This window comes from Gekko japonicus, unplaced genomic scaffold, assembly GCF_001447785.1.
Source record: "Gekko japonicus isolate JY-2015 unplaced genomic scaffold, Gekko_japonicus_V1.1 scaffold659, whole genome shotgun sequence".
Taxonomy (NCBI): domain Eukaryota; kingdom Metazoa; phylum Chordata; class Lepidosauria; order Squamata; family Gekkonidae; genus Gekko; species Gekko japonicus.
In genome coordinates, this window is record NW_015167556.1 from 70669 (window position 1) to 90024 (window position 19356).

The 19356-nt window shown below is 44.3% G+C and overlaps 1 protein-coding gene across 2 annotated transcripts in view; it reads right to left on the bottom strand.

Annotated features, from left to right (window-relative positions):
- SEC22A (SEC22 homolog A, vesicle trafficking protein) overlaps positions 1-7399 on the bottom strand; it is a 29447-nt gene extending 22048 nt beyond the window's left edge. For both annotated transcript variants that reach the window (XM_015413733.1, XM_015413732.1), the window contains exon 1: positions 7351-7399. The gene's annotated coding sequence lies outside the window, so the exon portion shown is untranslated. The remainder of the gene's footprint in view (positions 1-7350) is intronic.
- Positions 7400-19356: the final 11957 nt, after the last annotated feature.

Consider the following 19356-nt stretch of genomic DNA (forward strand, 5'->3'; position numbering starts at 1 on the left):
CTTCAGAGGGCTACAATCTGGCCCGCAAGGCCATGGCTGTTTCCTGCTTCCTTTTCAGGTCTTCTGCTGCTGCTGCTACATCACAGCTTACTTTACCAGACTCTCTCAATCACACAGGAGAGACAGATAGGCAAGCCTCTCCTGTGCAATTGAGAGAGTCTGGTAAACCACTGGTCCTAGGCTCAGAACACTGAGCATGAGATTTCTATAATGAATGTCAATAAATCAAATATATAATGAATGTCAATACTCAAGATTGCTCTAACACAGACATTTTGATGCAATAATTCAGAGCAAGAGGTGTCAGTTATCAGAGATTGTTAAATAGACAAAATATTGCAAGCGTGCTAGTGTTTTAAGCATGCTTTATTTAAAATCTTTAAAATCTTCGTGCTAATTGTCCGTGTCCTTTATAAAGTTTATATCTCCACTACCTGGCATTACATTTTATGACACACATGGCCCGGCCCAACCAGGTCTCATTTATGTCAGATCCGGCCTGCATAACAAATGAGTTCGACACCCCTGCGCTATACACACACACAATGTAAAACAAACCAAATTCAAAAACATGAAGTTCAAACAAAACGAAAAGTCTTCACATATGGATGGAACAAATTCAGACCAACATGGCTGACCACCCGGAACATACTGGTGGAAGATAGGGATAGGGGGCACAGACAAATCTCCCTGGGGATGGAGTTCCCGAATATTTCTCAGGTTGCCGGCATCTAGCCTCAGAAGGCAAGGGCCCTCGAAGCAGACCTCCATGATGACAACAGTGGTCAAATAGGTCCATGTAGGAGTAGGCAGTTCTTACGCACATCTTTGCTGTCTGCTGATTTTCCTCCTATCCGTCAGCACTTCCACGGGGGAATGTCACGGTCCCCTGTGGTTCTCTCTTTACATCCTCTGCCTGAGTGGCCTCATGAAATCATCTGTTCACAAACACCCACTTATATCTGTCTATGCTATATTTCTCCCTCCAGCCACATACATCTAGCTCCCCAACTGATATTACTAGCGGGATGCCTCACCACTACCTCAGAAAAATAAGTCCAAGACTGAACTGTTTCCCTCTCCTCCTTGAGCCGTTTCACTACTCACCAGTGTTCCCTCTAAGCTGAGTTAGTGTGAGCTAGCTCACAGTTTTTTAGCCTCCAGCTCACACATTTTTTGTCTTAGCTCAGGAAGGATGGCTCAAGAGCAAACTAATTTATACAGCAGCCAAGTCGCTCGCTCACAACTTTAATGCCAGTAGCTCACAAAGTAGAATTTCTGCTCACAAGATTCCACAGCATAGAGGGAACATTGCTACTCACTGTCAACCACACACACAAACACAGAGGATTCCTCTTCTGTTTTACTCTTGTATTGTCACAAAGTAATGCTGCTGCTTCACAGACAACACAGCAAAAAATATAAACCTTCCTCTCTGTTCCCTGAGCTAAAACTCTGGTTCACAGTCTAAATATCTCCTGTCTTGGCTACAGCAACTTTGTTTGGCCTTCACTTGTTGCATCTCTCCTGCCAACCTAGCAGTTCGAAAGCAAGAAATTGCAAGTAGATAAAGAGGTACCACTTCGGTGGGAAGGGAACAGCGTTCCGTGCACCTTGGTGTTTAGTCATGCCGGCCACATGACCACGGAAACATCTTCGGACAGCGCTGGCTCTTCGGCTTTGAAACGGAGATGAGCACCGCAACCCTAGAGTAGGACTTGACTGGCTTTCGAGCAAGGGAAACCTTTACCTTTACCTTTTACTTAAAAAAAAGGAAAATGGGGGGAAGGCTGAGGCAGTGAGGCATAACTGACCTCATTATTCTTGAGGAACACATGAAATACAAAGTGATACGGGGACAACAGAAAGTTTTTTTTCTTTTTAATTTTCTTTGGCAAAAGAGTAAATTTAGTTTCTCATTCCTCCCTTTAAGCCGAGAGCCACCTTCAAGGACTCCAGTTCTACCTCTCCTCCTTAAGTTTTGTCATCAAAACCCACTTGTCCCATGAATAGGTGGGCCAGATGTAATGCTATGCCGTCCGCCATTTTATTTGGCAGATTTAACAAGGTTTCTCATCTGGCCAGATACTGCCCTTGCAGATGAAATGTGCGGAATCTATCACGCATGTTCTCCTGCACTGCAATTTGTATATGGACCTAAGGATCACTTACTTACACTCTCTTTTAACCAGCATGGGGGCTTGCTCTGATGCACTTAAGGGGAATAGACTTTTAAGAGATTTCAGTCCGGACATCACAGAGAAGGTGCCTAAGTTTCTCTGCCTGGCTTTAAAGCTGCGCCAAAGGTTCTTCTAGAATTGTATATATGAGTTTTAACTGGTTTTAAATGTATAAATGGTACTGATAATTTATCCCAATAAAGGCTGACTTGACTTGACTTTACTAGGTGGGCCGAGTCTTCATTCCCAAGCTGAAATGGAAGCCAAAATACACACAGTTGTACCTAAGGTCATTCACCCTTGCCTTTCCCTCTCTTCTTCCCTCTCTATTGACTTCCCCACTTCTGAAATTTAGACTGTAAACTCCTTGGACCAGGAAGCTTCCATTTTGCACATATTACTCGAGAAAACGCTACGTACTGCAGATAATAGTAACCAAAGGGAGGAAAAAAAGCAATACAACCTTACCATCAAACTGCTTGAATGTTTTTTGCCAGAATTCTTATATGCGGAGGGGAACAGGCCACACATTTGTCTTTCTCTGGGTTTCTTTCAGTGTGATACTAGCCAAAGACGTTTTTCAGGCCCAGCTGCTTCCAGGAGACTGGAGAAAAAGGAATTCTCCTTATGCGGCCATTATCTAGCAGTTTTAAAAGTAACTCACTGGACAATCCTTGAAGTCATTTAAATCTGTTTAGGATTATACCGTCAGTATCCAAAACAAGAAAGGTGAACACAGATGAGTACAAAATCATTCCTCTACAAAACAAAACATGGTGCCACTGCTAGAATATATTCGGCCCTGGATATTGTTCCTAACCATTGCAGATGCTATACTTGCAACATGTTGGCAGCAGAAAGAGCTCATTAAAACATTCATAATGCAGGAGACACCACTAGTAATAATTTATGGCAGCCAATTTACAGTGCGCACCAGACAGGCTTTTGTAAAATACTCTAAACTGTGATGAAGAAACTACTCAAGACTAAAAAATGTTAAGATACTCATAAAACGCCCAGGAGCTGATGGAACAGGATCCATGGGAAAGCGCTGGGGATAGGATCTTGTAGCCTCAATTATAAAATTGTCAAACTTATTTGCTCAATCTCTCCGCTTCTGTTCCTTCTTGCCCCAGTAAAGTTTCATTTCAGAAGCTCGAGGTTTTATTTGTTTAAAAATATTATATCCCACCCTCACCGTCTCACAGAGAAGACAGATTCAGGTGAAGTAGGCGTGCCGGTATGAAGCAGCAGAACAAAGTTTGAGACCACTGGCACCTTTAAGACCAATACAATTTTATTCAAAGAATTGTCGCTTTCATGTGCAAGCACAATAGAAACAACAATATTCAATGGTTCTTTCAGCTGCTCTTCTTCAGGTTTGGAACTGTGGCTAGATGCTGGATGGAAGTCCGAGGGAGGGACCAAGTGTCTCCCCCTCCCCTTGAAATGATGAAAATACTTCTTAACAAAGATTCTGGATAAATCTCTCAGACCACCAAAAACCTAACAAGAACAACAACAAAAGGACTACTGGAACAGGTGCAACCCTCAGATCAAATCTGTAGAGTCACCGGCATTGCAAAACATTAGGCAAAGGTAAAGGTTTCCCTTGCTCGAAAGCCAGTTGAATCCGACTCTAGGGTTGCGGTGCTCATCTCTGTTTTCAAGCCGAAGAGCCAGTGCTGTCCGAAGACGTCGCCGTAGTCATGTGGCCAGCATGACTAAACACCAAGGCACACGGAACGCTGTTACCTTCCCATCGAAGTGGTCCCTATTTATCTACTTGCAATTTCTTGCTTTCGAACTGCTAGGTTGGCAGGAGCTGGAACCAGGGATGGGAGCTCACTCTGTCATGTGGCACTCGGGTCTCGAACTGCTGACCCTTCCAGCCTGCAGTTCAGTGTCTTAACCACTTGAGCCATCGCAGCTCTCCATATAAAATAATCATGCAATAATAAAATTGCATACATCCTAAAAGGAAGCTAAAACCAAACATCCTTCATTCCAGAATACCCTAGCTACATCTGTGGCAGGGGAGGTCATCCAGCATCCATTCTGTACCAAACTTCAGCCCTTGCCCAGAATATGGAGGCGGAGGGGAGAGACATCCTTTTCAAAGGTTCAGTAAAAAGCCACACAATGGCAGACCCAATAAAAGGGAACACATATTCTAGAAAACAGACAGGTTCTCTTTCTTGTGGCAACCATTTTCTTACACTCTACATTTGCTGGTAGAGAAATTTTCAAAGAAGAGTAGTAGAAGAAGCACTTTTGTCACTTGACCTTCTTGACAGTTTTTAAGATTACTAACACAGACTCCATTCCACAATCCACTGGCAGTCAGTAACAGAGATCGGGAATAAGATGAAAAGATCTGTGGAGCAAGGGTGCAGTGAATCATTTGGAAACCATAAAAATTCTGAAAGAATTCCAAAAACAGAAGTCATGTAATACCTTTTCATTAGGCTCAACCAAAATATTTCAAGACAGCGTGCATGTTTTCAAGTTTCCCATAGGTAAACTGTTCAATACAAAAAATGGGGGGGGGGGATTATTTAGGATATGATAAAATCTCTACTGTGGTTGCCAATATTTGCACACAAGACTGTATCAGAGGTAGACTGAGTGTTTCTCAACGAAATACCTTCCTGTCCCCATTATGTACTTTCAAGAGTACAAACAACACAGTTTGGAAAACTGCCATGTAGTGGAAATTATGTAATTTCAAAGAGACACTGCTAAAATTATACTGAAAACTAGCCTCAAAGCTCTTTGAAATAATGCCATGCTCTTTAAAATCTACATATGAAAGACTGAGGAACAGCTTGTAAAACCTATATTAGCGCATTTGTGAAACATGCTCCAATACTGGAGACAAAACATGGTAGTTTGTCTGCCAGCCTCTTAAATAAGTTTCAATCACAATGCCCACAGCAACTGCCCAAAGTTCCACCCGTAATTTCCCACCCACAACTGCCTCTTGGTATGCCATAGTCTGGGATTACTTCTTACTAGAGAAATGTATGGTCTTCTTCAACGAGAGCCGTAATGAGAGGGAACTGTACAATCCATCGGAAAAATTATCACTTCTTTTTAGAGAAAAAAAGACCTCTTGATATAAAGTTAAAAAGCAGTGACCATTCCTTTCATAGTCAAAGATCGGTACTTATTCAGCTCACTCCTTTTCATTACATTGCCTCCCGGAACAAAATATCTATGTATTTAGCACTACTCAACTCAATAGTATAAGGGCACCTTAAAATGTATTATTAAACTGGTTTTTTTTAGAATGCTATTCTTAATGTCGCTCACTGACTATGTTTGTATTGCTCTGGAAAACATTTGAAAATTTTAATAAAAATAATTTTTTAAAAACATTCCCAAGCTTTAAACGGGAAGAAGAGATTGGATTTATACCCCGCCCTTCACTACCCAAAGGGGTCTCAGAGCGGCTTACAGACTCCTTTTCCCTTCCCCTCCCCACAACAGACACCCTGTGAGCAGTGTTCCCTCTAAGCTGAGTTAGTGTGAGCCAGCTCACAGTTTTTTAGCCTCCAGCTCACAGATTTTTGTCTCGGCTCAGGAAGGAGGGCTCCAGAGCAAACTAATTCATGCAGCAGCCAAATCGTTCGCCCACAACTTTAATGTCAGTAGCTCACATACAATTTTTGCTCACAAGACTCCACAGCTTAGAAGGAACATTGCCCCTGAGGTAGGTGGGGCTGAGAGAGCTCTGACACAAACTGTTCTTTTGCAAGGACAGCTCTTATCAGAACTATGGCTTGCCCAAAGTCATCCAGCCCAAAGTCATCCAGCCAGGTGCGAGTGGAGGAGTGGGGAATCAAACCCATTTCTCCCAGATTAGAGTCCGCGCACTTCACCACCACACCAAACTGGAGCAGGGAGAGGGAAGGTGCTGAGGGCCAGAATGTCTACAGCCATGCAGATAGATAGATAGATGATAGATAGATTAGATAGATGATAGATAGATTAGATAGATTAGATAGATAGATTAGATAGATTAGATAGATTAGATAGATAGATTAGATAGATAGATAGATTAGATAGATTAGATAATATTTTAAAAATCCAATTACATCCCCAAGATTTTATTCTTCCCATATGCACCCTGGTCCAGGGGTCATTTCGTAGAAAAAAGAGGTGCAAGGGCTCATTAGCATAACTCATTAGCATAACATATTTGCATATGCCACACCCCCTGACATCACCGGAAGTGTGTCAGAAGGCAACAACTAGACTGTTTTGGATTGCTAGCTATTGGGGGGGGGAGACATGCAGATCGGTCCTCACAGAGGAGGGAGAGCTTGTACCTGAATAAAACTTGGTCTTAAAGGTGCCACTGGACTGTTGGGGGGGGGGCTCTGCAACTTACCTGGTTGCTTCTTGCTCTGACTGAGGGCTGCTGGGAGCAGGGGGCGGGGCTTGTTGCATGTGCCCGCCCTGGGCTCTTTACTGCCGGAGCTCCGCTCCCGTGCGCTCCCGCAAGAAATGACCCCTGCCCTGGTCAGAGAGTATGGGGGGGGGTTCATTCCTCCCCCCCACACACACACACCCTTCCCAACCATAGTTGACTTTATCTGTACCCAAAGCACTTTATACAGAAGAACTCCTTTCCAAGACATCATCATCATCATCATCATTTGCCAAAACTCTGCCAGGGAAGAAAAACCACACACACCCAGACAGCTTTGCCCTTGCATGCTTCTCGGGACGCTGAGTGACTACACAGCAGGCAAAGATCCCACAGGGAGAGAATCTTTCCCACGCCCCCCCCCCGGTCCACAAGAGTGGGGGCAGCGCCCTCTTCTCCCGATGACAGAGTCCTTAAAGGCGCACACGGACTTCCCAGGAACCAATGCAGCCGCTGGGAGAAAAGGTCTCCTCGTTCTTCCCCGTCTCTCGAGGCCAAAGACCCGAACGGGTGGAGCGCGACCTCCCCCCCGCCCCCCCTCGCAACGTGAGAGGCGGACGCACCCCGTGGGCCACGGGCACGACGGCGCCCAGACACCGCCTCCCTCTTCCCCCCGCGACGCGCCGCCAGCGCCCAGGCCTCGAAGGAGGGCCGCACCCCTCTGTGGGTAGCAGGCCCCGGTTGCTAGGCAACCGCTAGGTGCTCGGGAAAGGGGGAGGGGGGGATCGGGATTACCTCGCCTAATCAGCCGCGGCAGCATCAGTGGCCGGACAGCGGCTCCCCAGCCTCCCGCGTGGCATTCTGGGAATGCGACACGTCACGTTCCTAGGCTCGGCCGCGCGCGGGGGGGGAGAGGGGGACGTGACATCACGTGACCCATCCTGACGGCCGCCGTTGCTCGGAGGGGGGGCGGCCATCGCTGGTGTGGGGTGGGCGGTAGAGGTCGTCGTGAGGCTGCAGCGGATGCCAGGCGGCCAGAGCTCCTTGGTTATCAGGCGGAGCTGTTGGCCTGCCCCTCGATCGTGATGCTAATAAGGGCTCTTTTCGTAGCAGGGATCTCCTTTGCATATTAGGCGACACGCCCCCTCATGTAGCCAATCCTCCAAGAGTTTACAGAGCTCTTCTTACAGGGGCTACTGTAAGCTCTCGGAGGATTGGCTACATGAGGGAATGAATTGGCTACATGAGGGGTGTGTCGCCTAATATGCAAAGGAGTTCCTGCTACAAAAAGAGCCCTGCAAGAACTCATTGGGTGGGAAATCCTTGATTTGGTGTGTAGAGCCTGGTCTTAGGGGGGGATTGGCAACCCCAATATAAAGACACTTGGCTTGTGTTGTCCGGAATTAGGACTGAGCCTCGTGCCTTAGTTACCAATGGATCTGCATTGGAAAGTATAGCCTGTTGGTGTGATCTTTGTTACGAATTTTTCAAGATCTAGGATTAATATCTTCTCTTCTGCCAGGGCTTTGGTAAAACTGAGAGCTCAAAGACAGTGGGAAAAAGTGTATGCAGGTCATTCGACATGGATCAATATGTGATTGCTAGATAATAAAATGCAGTTTTGCATGAGGGATAGTTGTGTGTAGAATATTTAATATAATTGACCTGGAATATGGCAAACTGAAATAATCAATGTTATCACCTCAAATGCTGAAAAACCAGGAAAGCCACTGAAATATATGAACTTTGAGTGATTCTCATACCGAAAGTGAGAGTACATTTCATTCATAAGGTTCTAGCATAACACTTAATGAGGCTATAGAAGGGCCTCAATAAACTATATCCTTTTAATGGTTTCTTCCATATAAAACTGTCAACGGAAATGGGGGCACTGTTAATTGAACAAGTGACCAGACTCCTGCATAGAAGCCTTACTATCTGCCCTGGAAAGGATCCTTGCTGTTTTATTCTAACTGCATTGGTGGGGAAAAAGGTGCAAAGTGGGGCAAAACAAGCCGCTCAGTATATGCTCAGAAGTACTATTATATTTCTTCACAACTAATTCTTTCTTTTACAAAGTACCATGGTCACAGTTGGAAGGACATGGTGATTAATGGATATGGTTCAAGGGCAAAGATTGGTCTTATAAGACAGTGTTCAGTGTTGCCTGCAAGCAGTGTTGCTTATAGCATACAGTTATAGTATTTTCAGTACTACTTGGCATTTATATATGTTCGCTTTAGCATGGGTGTAAGATGACTGCTTAATTTGGAGGTGGAACAGTAGACAAATTTCTGTTGTGTTATGGCTCAAAAACAAAAAAACAAAATGAGAAATGTCATTCCTTAGGTTGAAAGATGTGTTGACGGCCATTCCTACTATCCTGGCTGACACCAATGAGAGATGGATTCAAGGTAGGGTTTGGATGCACAGTGTGGGAAGGAGGATCGAGAGAGATATACTAAAGAAACATGTCCCTTTATTTCCTTTTTGATTTAGAAAATCTGTCCGTCCCAGTTTGATACGCCTGGTGGGGTCAGCCCAATTCCCAGCAGGGAAAAAAAAATGTGGCCTGATATGGTGGGTGGATTTAGCCATGACTGGATATGCGCATTGCAGCCTTGGAAGTGCAAAGGTATTATTACTGAACACACTACTGATGCCAAGCCTATATGCTGCAGACATTTTGAGCCTATAAGTCACAAACACATTTTCTGTTTGTCCTCTTCAGATGTATGACTTGGAGCCTTTTCTATAAGAAAGCAGAGTGGATCCCCACCGTGGTTCCCGCAGGCGCCACGGTGCCCAGTGTTCCCTCTAAGCTGAGTTAGTGTGAGCTAGCTCACAGTTTTTTAGCCTCTGGCTCACACATTCTTGTCTCCGCTCAGGAGGGATGGCTGCAGAGCAAACAACTTTAATGCCAATAGCTCGCAAAGTAGAATTTTTGCTCACAAGACTCCACAGCCTAGAGGGAGCGTTGGTGCCCACCAACACTTTTTATGCCGTTTGCCAAGTTTTTTTTAGAAAGTGGGTGTGGTCAGGAGGGACTCGTGCCCAGCATGGCTTCTAATTAGTATTGGGGATCTGATTGGCTGTGCCGATTGAAATAACATTGTTTCAGCACAAGCTGTCACTATAGTGTTCGTTTTATTTCCTCTCTCTTCTGGTGCATTTTAAAAAAAATTACTCTTCTTCTTCCATTCATTTGGGCTTCTCTCTGTGTGTGTATGTGTGTGTGCACATCTCCACCCCCTGCGGTGGCCATTTTGCAGTTGGCTCTGCCTTCCATAGTGGCCATTTTCTGGTTGCACCCATCCCCATGTGTCAGAACTCCCAAGGTGCTCACAGGCCCAAAAAGGTTGGGGACCTTTCACGGCTAACAGTGTTGTGTAGTGGTTACCGTCAGACTAGAATCTGGGAGATCCAGGTTCGAATCCTCAGTCTGCCCATGCATGCTTGGTGAGTGACCGGGGATCAGTCACACACTCAGCCTAACCTACTTTAAAAAAAAAAAAAAAAAACACCAAGGGGGGGGGGGTTATTTGCATTTCTATAAAACTACAACAGAAATTTGGGAGGGAGAATCTACAATCTATAGGAAAAAGTATAGAAAAAGCCTAACCTACTTTTGAAGGGTTATTGTATGGATCAAATGGAGGAGAGGAGAGGAGAACGATGTAAGCTACTTTGGGTTCCCATTGCGGAAAAGGTGAAATATAAATAAAGTAAATGAATAAAATTAATATCCTATCCAAAGCAATAGGGAGTGTATACAAATGTACTGAACACCAGGAATCCCAGTACATAGATGAGATCCAAATTTCTTATTCAGATCTGCAATGGTATATGAATCATCAAATCTGCCAATTTAATCTTCTGCCTTGCTCTTTCTCCCGTTTTAGAGTAAAAGGCTGTCCATTTTTATTATTTAAAGTTCTGCATGGACACTCATTCCACTGAACACTCCTTGTCTTATTTTAAAAATGGCTAATTTTGAAAAGGTTGAGAAACTGTTTTGGAGAAAAGAAGATGGCGTTGTAATCAAAGTGGGAGGCCAACAATCAGTGCTGTGCACAACTGACTTTGGCCACAAACAGGAAAAATTGGGTTATTTTGTTAAGTCGCTCGCTTAACAAAGCAGTCGGAGAGTGATTCAGCAAGAACACAACTTTATTCTTCCACTCGAACACAACTCCAACATGGATCAACATCTGATAGCCAGAACAGCCTTTACATTGCAGCTGTCCTGCTTTTAAACATTCCCGGCTAATGTAGCCACACCCACTGTACAAATATCAACCTATGAGGCTGCAGAGATAAGGTCCAATCACATTCGTTCCCGCTCAGGAAGCTTGCTTGAAGTGATTGGCTTGTTACTTCCTGGGCTAGCAATACTATTGGATGGGTTTGGATCCTAGCCCAGGACGAAGCTTTACATTACACTTCAGTTAGATGTTTCACAACATGTCATGCATTCAAGGCAGCTTTGAATACACTACATATTTAATGTGTAAGTGCCCGGAGTAATTCCATAAAGATTATCCATAAGTTATGTATAAAACTACCTTTGGAATATAAGCTTGAGAAACCAGTACAGGCTGCATAGGCACCTCTCCCTGGCGAGGGACAGGAGTTCGACCACCTCAAACAGTTCACAAAAAGGCCAAGAAACCATCTGCAGCTTTTAGTGGCCCCTTCTCATAACCGAGCTGCACTTGATTTAAACTGACAACTTTCATGTAGGATTCTCCAGATCCAATTACCTGGTCCCCTGATGAAGTTCATCTGAAGGCTCTGCTTTCTGAAGTGTGATGAGAGGACGCCTCCCTCCCGTTTTCTACTGTGCTGCAACTTGCTTGCGCTTCCTTCCATCAAGTAAACTTTCATTTCCAGTCTTCTCACAGGAGACTGCCGTCTGCTTAATTTCCCCTTCCATCTAAATTAGAGTTTGCCTATGTGATTGAATAGATTTCATCTTACGAGGCATCCTGGGTACTTGCTGCTCGTATTAAAAAAAAAAAGGCTGAGGGCTGTATTCACACAACCGTTTAGGCTGGAGGCAGGATTGCCAACTTCCAGGTGAGGGCTGGAGATCCCTTGAAATGTCAGCTGATAGCCAGACCGTATAAATCACTTGTTTATTATTTATTTATTTGTTTAAAACATTTTTTCCTCCTGGAAAAAATGGCTTCTTTGGAAAGCGGACTGCGTGGCATTATACTCTACCCTTCCCCTCTCTAAACCCCATCGTTCCAGGCTCTCCAGGTATTCCTGATCCCAGAGTTAGCATCCCTAACTGGAGGTGAACCCTGGGGATCAAAATGGCTGTCAGCTACTAAAGAAAAGTCCAAAGTTCTGTCCCAGAGTTGCCAACTTTGGGTTAGGAAATGGAAATTTAGGAGTGAAGCCTCAGGAGGTGGGTTTGGTGAGGGAGGGGGCTTCCAGAGGCGTGTGACACCATGCTTCCAAAGAAGCCATTTTCTCCCGGGGGAACTGATCTTTGTCACCTGGTGATATGTTGTAATTCCAGAAGATCACTAGGCCCCACATGGAAGTTGGCTACCCTACTCTGCCCCCCTGCTACAAAGAGGGAGTCGTGGCTGCTAGGATGGCCCGGAAGGGAACCACACCCTCAGCACTGGCTGACTTTCCATCCTGGATTGCTGGCAGCACAAATGGAGGGGTATGGCCAGAACTAGGCCCAACAAATATGGAAAACAAAACAATGGCCAACAGTCTGGAACTGCTCAATTCATATCCCATAAGTCGGAAGTGACTTGACAGCACTTAACACACACACACACACAGGTCCATAGAACCAGAGGTAATACTTTCTGTCCAGATCAAAACCTATGTCACGGATGTTGGACATACGGCCCGTGGGCTAGATCTGGCCCTTGAGCAGATGGCTCTCTGCTGCTTCCTGTTCCTGCTTCCTGTTGCCTGCGTCACAGCGCCTTTTACCCAGTCTCTCCTATTTCCTGCTTTGCAGAGGAGAGAAAGAAAGCCAAGCCTTCCTTCCCTCGATTGGTTGAGGGCTCCTCCCCATCCCCCTCTTTCTCTGGGGAGGGAGGGGGAAGGAGAGAGAGAGAGAGAGAGAGAGAGAGAGAGAGAGAGAGAGTCCAATGGCACTTTTAAGACCAACAACATTTTATTCTAGATATAAGCTTTTTGTGTGCTTGCAGACTTCTTCAGGGGGGAGCGAGAAGGGAAAGAGCCAAAGAGAGCACACATTGATTAATTAATTAATATTCCCACTCATTCTTCCACTCACACATTCCCCAAATTCATTCCATACCACCTTTCACCTAATCAAATTTAATCTCCCCGTTAATTAATTGATATACACATTCCTTCTCTCTTTCAAACATTTCTCCCTTAGTTAAATCTTTTCCACCTTCCCATTTCCATCTCATCTCTACTAATAACATTATGTGTAATAAATGCTAGTAAATAAACACATCTATCTAATCCAATTACAAATAAATACATATATAACATAGTTTTGGGGTCATTTGCCAATTGTTCCTAATTCTGAAGAACATCAATCATTTCATTTTTGTACATTTGTTTTTTTTCTTTCCGCCTTCTCATTCTGCTTCTCCTTCTCAGTCCTTCTACGTGACTCCGTTCTTTACAAACCCCTTGCCTTCCAAATCTTTCCTTTCTACTTCTCAACCATTCTTCTTTCCATATTATGCTGTCTCTTTTCTTTTCCCTCTCCCATCTTTTACTTCTTTCCATCCTTTCTTCTCTCTTACTTCCTGCTCTTTGGTGTTGTTTTTTTTCCTTTTTGTAACCTTTGTGGCAGTCTCATTTTACCTCTAGGTACCTTGCAGTTTCGTCTCTTTTTTGTTCTTTCAACTGTTACACATTTCCACTTCTTGTGCTTTTCCCACAATTAGTACTACAACCATTTCACCTTCCTCTTTTTGGTCTACCTCACACACCTCCTTGTCCATATTTAATCCCTGATCTTCTGTTTCTCCTTTATCATTCTCCTGATCTTCTTTTCCTATTTCATTTTCTGTCTTGTGTAGCTTTCCCATCATTTCTTTGTGCTCCTGTTCACAGCCACTCTGCACTGCTTCTTGAACTGCTTCCCTCAAAAGTCCCAAAAGTTGTTCCGTGGTCAGTTGCTCAGTTTCCATATTTTCCTCTGACTCGTCATCTTCTCTCGCTACAAAGTCCTTTTCAGCCAGAACAGCCCCGAAAGCCGAAGCAAATAACAGAGGAACATGGCTGCCATGATTCCAGTAGAAGCGACCAGCCGTTTTTATTCCTAAAAACGCTCAAAAGGATTACAAACACAGCAGTACAGCGACAATAGAAGTAGAGAAATGGAAATGGGGAAAATTGATGAGAAAATATCCCCCCAAAATAATACGACCTTAAACGGAAAGGGAAAACGGCCGGCAAGCAAATGAACTGAAATGTAAGTTTGTCATTGCTTTTTCTCGGGGGGGAAGAGAGCTTCATGAATCATGTTGGTTTGAACAAGTCAAGTGACTGAGAGAGAAGAGAGGGGCTTAGAGACTGCAAAATAAAGAGATAGTGTGGAGACCCTGTAAGACAAGAACGGGAAATATGAACAAACAAGTTTGAAATCATTTATGTACACTGAAGGAGAATTTTGTTAAATGAGACAGAAAAGGATGAATGAACAAAGATTGTTCGAAGAAAGGAACTAGTTGCTCAAAAAGATACTCTAGGGAAGGCTGGGAGAAAAGTGGCAGATTTTGAATCTCCTGGCTTTTAGTCCTTCAAGAACATTTTGACTGACCCAGTGAAGTCTGCCAAAGTTCTTATCCCATCAATGCATTTTAAATTTTCCTATCAGATAAAATACAGTTGTAGAGTGAAATCATAACTATGATCAGGGGTCATTTCCTACAAGAGTGCACAGGAGCGGAGCTTTGGCAGTAGAGAGCCCAGGGGGCGGGCACATGCAACAAGCCCCACCCCCTGCTCCCAGCAGCCCTCAGGCAGAGCAAGAAGCAGCCAGGTAAGTTGCAGAGCCCCCCCCCCGGCCCAAAACAGTCCAGTGGCACCTTTAAGACCAAGTTTTATTCAGGTACAAGTTCTCTCTCCTCTGCGAGGACAGATCTGCACGCCCCCCCCCCAATAGCTAGCAATCCAAAAGAGTCCAGTGGAGCCTGAGTGGTGGGTGTTGGCTGCCTTCTGACACACTTCTCGTGATGTCAGGGGTGTGTGGCATATGCAAATAAGTTATGCTAATGAGTTATGCTAATGACCTCCTGCACCTCTTTTTCTACAAAATTACCTCTGACTATGATAGAGGAACAAACTAAGGAAGACTGGCAAAGCAGGATTTTTTTCCCCTTTCATCTGAGATGGAAAATGAGATCAAAAGTTGATGAGGTGGAGAAGTGGCCGCCGCAGATGGCGTGGCGGGGGCATCGGCAGCAAAAGACTGTAACAGCTGTGGCGAGGCTATGTGAAGAACAGTCCCTGCTAGCAAATTAACTGAGGGAGAAAACAGAATTGAAGCCACACTGGAGGAGAACAGGGAATTTGACACTGGAGCAAACGAAGAGTGGATTTAGGTTTAACTTTTTTTCTTGCTTAGCCGTTATATTGAGTAAAAGGCACCTTTCTTGGGTATGATAAATGATGGAAATTACACATATGTATCACCTTTCCCAAGGGCAGATGCATTCTAATTTGAGATTTTTTTTTAATCTGGGTGAGGACACACAACATCAGTGAAAGAGTCCTCATATAGGAAAAATATTTATAAGCAGAGCTGTGTGCACTCACCACCATAAACTAATAAAGTGCCCAAGCAATCCGAATTCCGCACTAGGAAAGCTGAATCCTGTAATCTCCTTGCATTATGCAATTTGAGCAAATTTACAGATTTGCCTAAATTTTTGCTGTTTTGTATAATTAACAGTGCCATCCTGTTGACTTCAGTGGCCTTTCTGGGTTTAACTGTGTTTAGGATGAAATGGTTAAGTCTAGTGTTATCAGGTTTTATCCTAAAAAAAATTGATTTTCCACCCTGAGCTGTTTTTTCTATTGCTGCTTGTGCCAAAATAAAATGACAAATACAAACATCCCATCACACATAACATTATAATAGCTCCAAACGGGCTCAGCCAATCTTAATCCTGATCACAGGACACTGTGAGAGTAGGGGTCACATAGCCCCAAAGAGCCAAAATTAACGTTTTCTACTAGAATTAAGATTGCTGGGGGAAAGATCAACAACCTCAGATATGCAGACGATACCACTCTAATGGCAGAAAGTGAAGAGGACCTTAAGAGCCTCTTGCTCAGGGTAAAAGAGGAGAGCGCAAAAGTGGGCTTGAAGCTCAACATCAAAAAAACTAAGATCATGGCATCCAGCCCCATCACTCCTTGGCAAATAGAAGGGGAAGTCGTGGAAGTAGTGACAGACTTCACTTTCCTGGGATCCCAGATCACCGCAGACTGTGACAGCAGCCATAAAATTAAAAGACGCCTGCTCCTTGGGAGGAAAGTGATGGCGAACCTAAACAGCATGATAAAAAGTAGAGACATCACCCTGCCAACAAACGTCCACATGGTCAAAGCAATGGTATTCCCAGTAGTCATGTATGGCTGCGAGAGTTGGACTATAAGGAAGGCCGAGCGCCAAAGAATAGATTCTTTTGAACTATGGTGCTGGAGAAGACTCTTGAGAGTTCCTCGGACTGCAAGAAGATCAAATCAACCCTGACTGTTCCCTGGAAGGCCAGATCCTGAAGCTGAAGCTCAAATACTTTGGCCACCAAATGAGAAGGGAGCACTCCCTGGAGAAGACCCTGATGCTGGGAAAGATTGAAGGTCAAAGAAGACGGGGACGGCAAAGGATGAGATGGTTAGACAGTGTCATCGATGCAACGAACATGAAATTGAGCAAACTTCAGAGGACGGCGGAAGACCGGAAGGCCTGGCGAGAGTTCGTCCATGGGGTCGCGAAGAGTCAGACTTGACTGTGCGACTGAACAACAACAACAACTAGTTTTCCTAAAAAAGGCAGTGCATATGTGCTATAACAATTTACCTATCAATATGTTGATCACTATGCTTCATGAAGGGCCTTTCCACACAATCATAAAAGGTGTGCTGCAACCACATTTGGACAAGCCATCATCCAGACATGATCCCTACATTATGGAGAGAGGGAGCATTAAAGGCAGACTATTAGATTACTTGTATGCAGGAGTTTTATTGTTTTACTCCCCATGTAGTCTTATCAACCACATTGAATACAATTGTCACAATAGCAATCAATGGGCTGTCTGAGGAACACTCCCATTTTCACAGGAACAAATACAATAAAACCTCAAGGAAAGAAGTATTCACTGTGCACAAGACACGGATCACAACAACTGCACATTCATCATCCCACAACTGTGCAAAAATGTCCTGAATAAGTATCCCATTTGTGGGTTGTTGTTTTTAAGGTAAAGATTCCTGTGCAGCTGCATACTTTGCCCATACAATTTAGATCTTGAAATTGTACGTTCAGCTTGATTTATTTCAAAAACAAGGTTTTTTTATACATTTATTTATCATTTTCCAAATTACATACATCCATTCTTACTTACAAAGCTTGAGTCTTATTATATTTACATATATTTCTTCAAATATATATTTCAATCCATATCTCCCCGTGTTACCTGGATCCAAATATACATTCTTTCCCATCTTTTTTTAAATACACCTCCATCTTTCCCTTGAAGACTTATCGTTAGTTTGTCCATTTCTGCTAACTCCATCAGTTTCGATATAATTTCTTCTTTTGTTGGCAAAATCTCACTTTTCGAGTATTTAGCCATCAATATTCTAGTAGTAGTCACTATAAATGTTAATAGATATTTGTCATTTTGTGGATACTCTTCCGGTACCATATTTAGTAGTGCTATTTCCGGGGTTAGAGTCATTTTTAGCTTCATAATGTCCTGAATAAGCTTTTCTATCATTCTCCAATACTTCTCCACTTTCACGCATCGCCACCACATGTGAAAATACGTCCCTATATTTTTTCCACATTTCCAGCATATCTTGGATAAAGACTGGTGACATTTCGCTAGCCTATCTGGGGACTAGTACCATCTACGGTACACCTTATAGATATTTTCTTTATAGTTGATCGCTCTTACATATTTCAATGATTTCCATGTAGTTGGCCAATGATCTATTGTATGTCCTATGTCTCTCATCCAAGTTATCATGGTTGCGCTAACCATTTCATCTAGCATTAATTCCTCTAGTAAAAATCTATGTTTTTTTTGTATTGTTTTGTCACTCGAGGATAGCCATATCCTGTCTAATTGTGTTTTTGATTCCTGGAATCCTATTACCTTATCTTTATCATAGCATGATTTAAGTTGCATTTTTTCCCACCACGTCAATTTTATTTTATACAAGTTAGGTGTGGCCTATTATGCTAATGAGTTCCTACTGGGTGTGGCCAACTCAGGAGCCAGCCGGAACTCCGTTCCTGTGCATTCCTCCCCAAAAATAGCCCTGCTAATACCTTGAACCTGACGTGGTATTCCACCAGTAACCAGTGTAGCTGGCATAACACAGGTTATATATGTGCTGTCTGTGGTGTTCCCACCAGGACTCGCACCACCGCATTCTGGACCAGTTGGAGCTTCTGGGTCAGTCTCCAGGGCAGGCCAGCATAGAGCAAGTTACAGTAGTCCAGTCTGGAGGTGACCGTTGCATGGATTACCATGGCCAGGCCGGGGGGGGGACAGGAAAGGGCCCAGCAGCCATGCCTGTTGTAGATAGTGAAATACCAGTATGGCAGTATTGATTACCTGTGCCTCCATAGACAGGGAAGCATCCAAGGTCACACCCAAGCTCCTGACATTGAGTGCACTGGTGTTAATGGCAGCCCATCAAAGGCTGGAAACTGAAACCCCAGTCCCAGAGCCCCCACCACCACCACAGAACCTCCATCTTCCCCGGATTCAGTCTCAGCCTGCTCTTCCTTAACCATCCCGCCATGGCCTCCAAACCCTCAGCCAGATGTTGTGGAGCGGTAGCCGGGTGGCCGTCCAAGAGCAGATACAGCTGGGTGTCACTTGCATATTGATGACACCCAAGCCCGAAACTCTGGGCCAGCTGGGCGAAGGGGTGCATATAGATGTGAAACAACATCGGGGAGAGGACTGCCTCCTGAGGAACTCCATGTAATAGTGGGAACCTAGAGGACGTCTCTCCCCCAAGCGCAGCCCTCTGTCCCCGACCATAGAGAAATGAGGAAAAGCCATTGCAGGGGTACATATTGTCTAGATGTACCATTAAAGGCAGCGAGAAGGGTAGGGTGGCCAACTCTAGGTAGAAAAATTCCTGGAGATTTTGGGGGTAAAGCTTGGGGAGTGCCAGGTTTGGAGAGAGGAGGGCATTCAGTGGGGTATAATGCCATAAACACCACCCTCCAAATCAGCCATTTTCTCCAGGGGAGATTATCTCTGTAGTCTGGTGATCAGTTGTCATTCCAGGATATCTCCAGGCACCCCCTGGAGGTTAGCAGCCATAGTCAGGAAGGAGGAATTAGCCCCTGAGAGCGAAGAGAATTTCCGAGAGGGTGATAACTGAGCATGAGGGGAGTTTCCAGACTGTTCTTTCTTTCCAAGAGTCCTCAAGGGCCCTGAACCTTTCTGCATCAAGGGAGGACTGGGAGGCAACTCGCCATGCTTTCAGTGTCATTAATCAGGTTTTTTTATTAAATAGCAGTTTGCACTCCCTGGAAAAGAAGAGGAGATAAAAGAGTTGTTTACTGGAAACGATGGAATG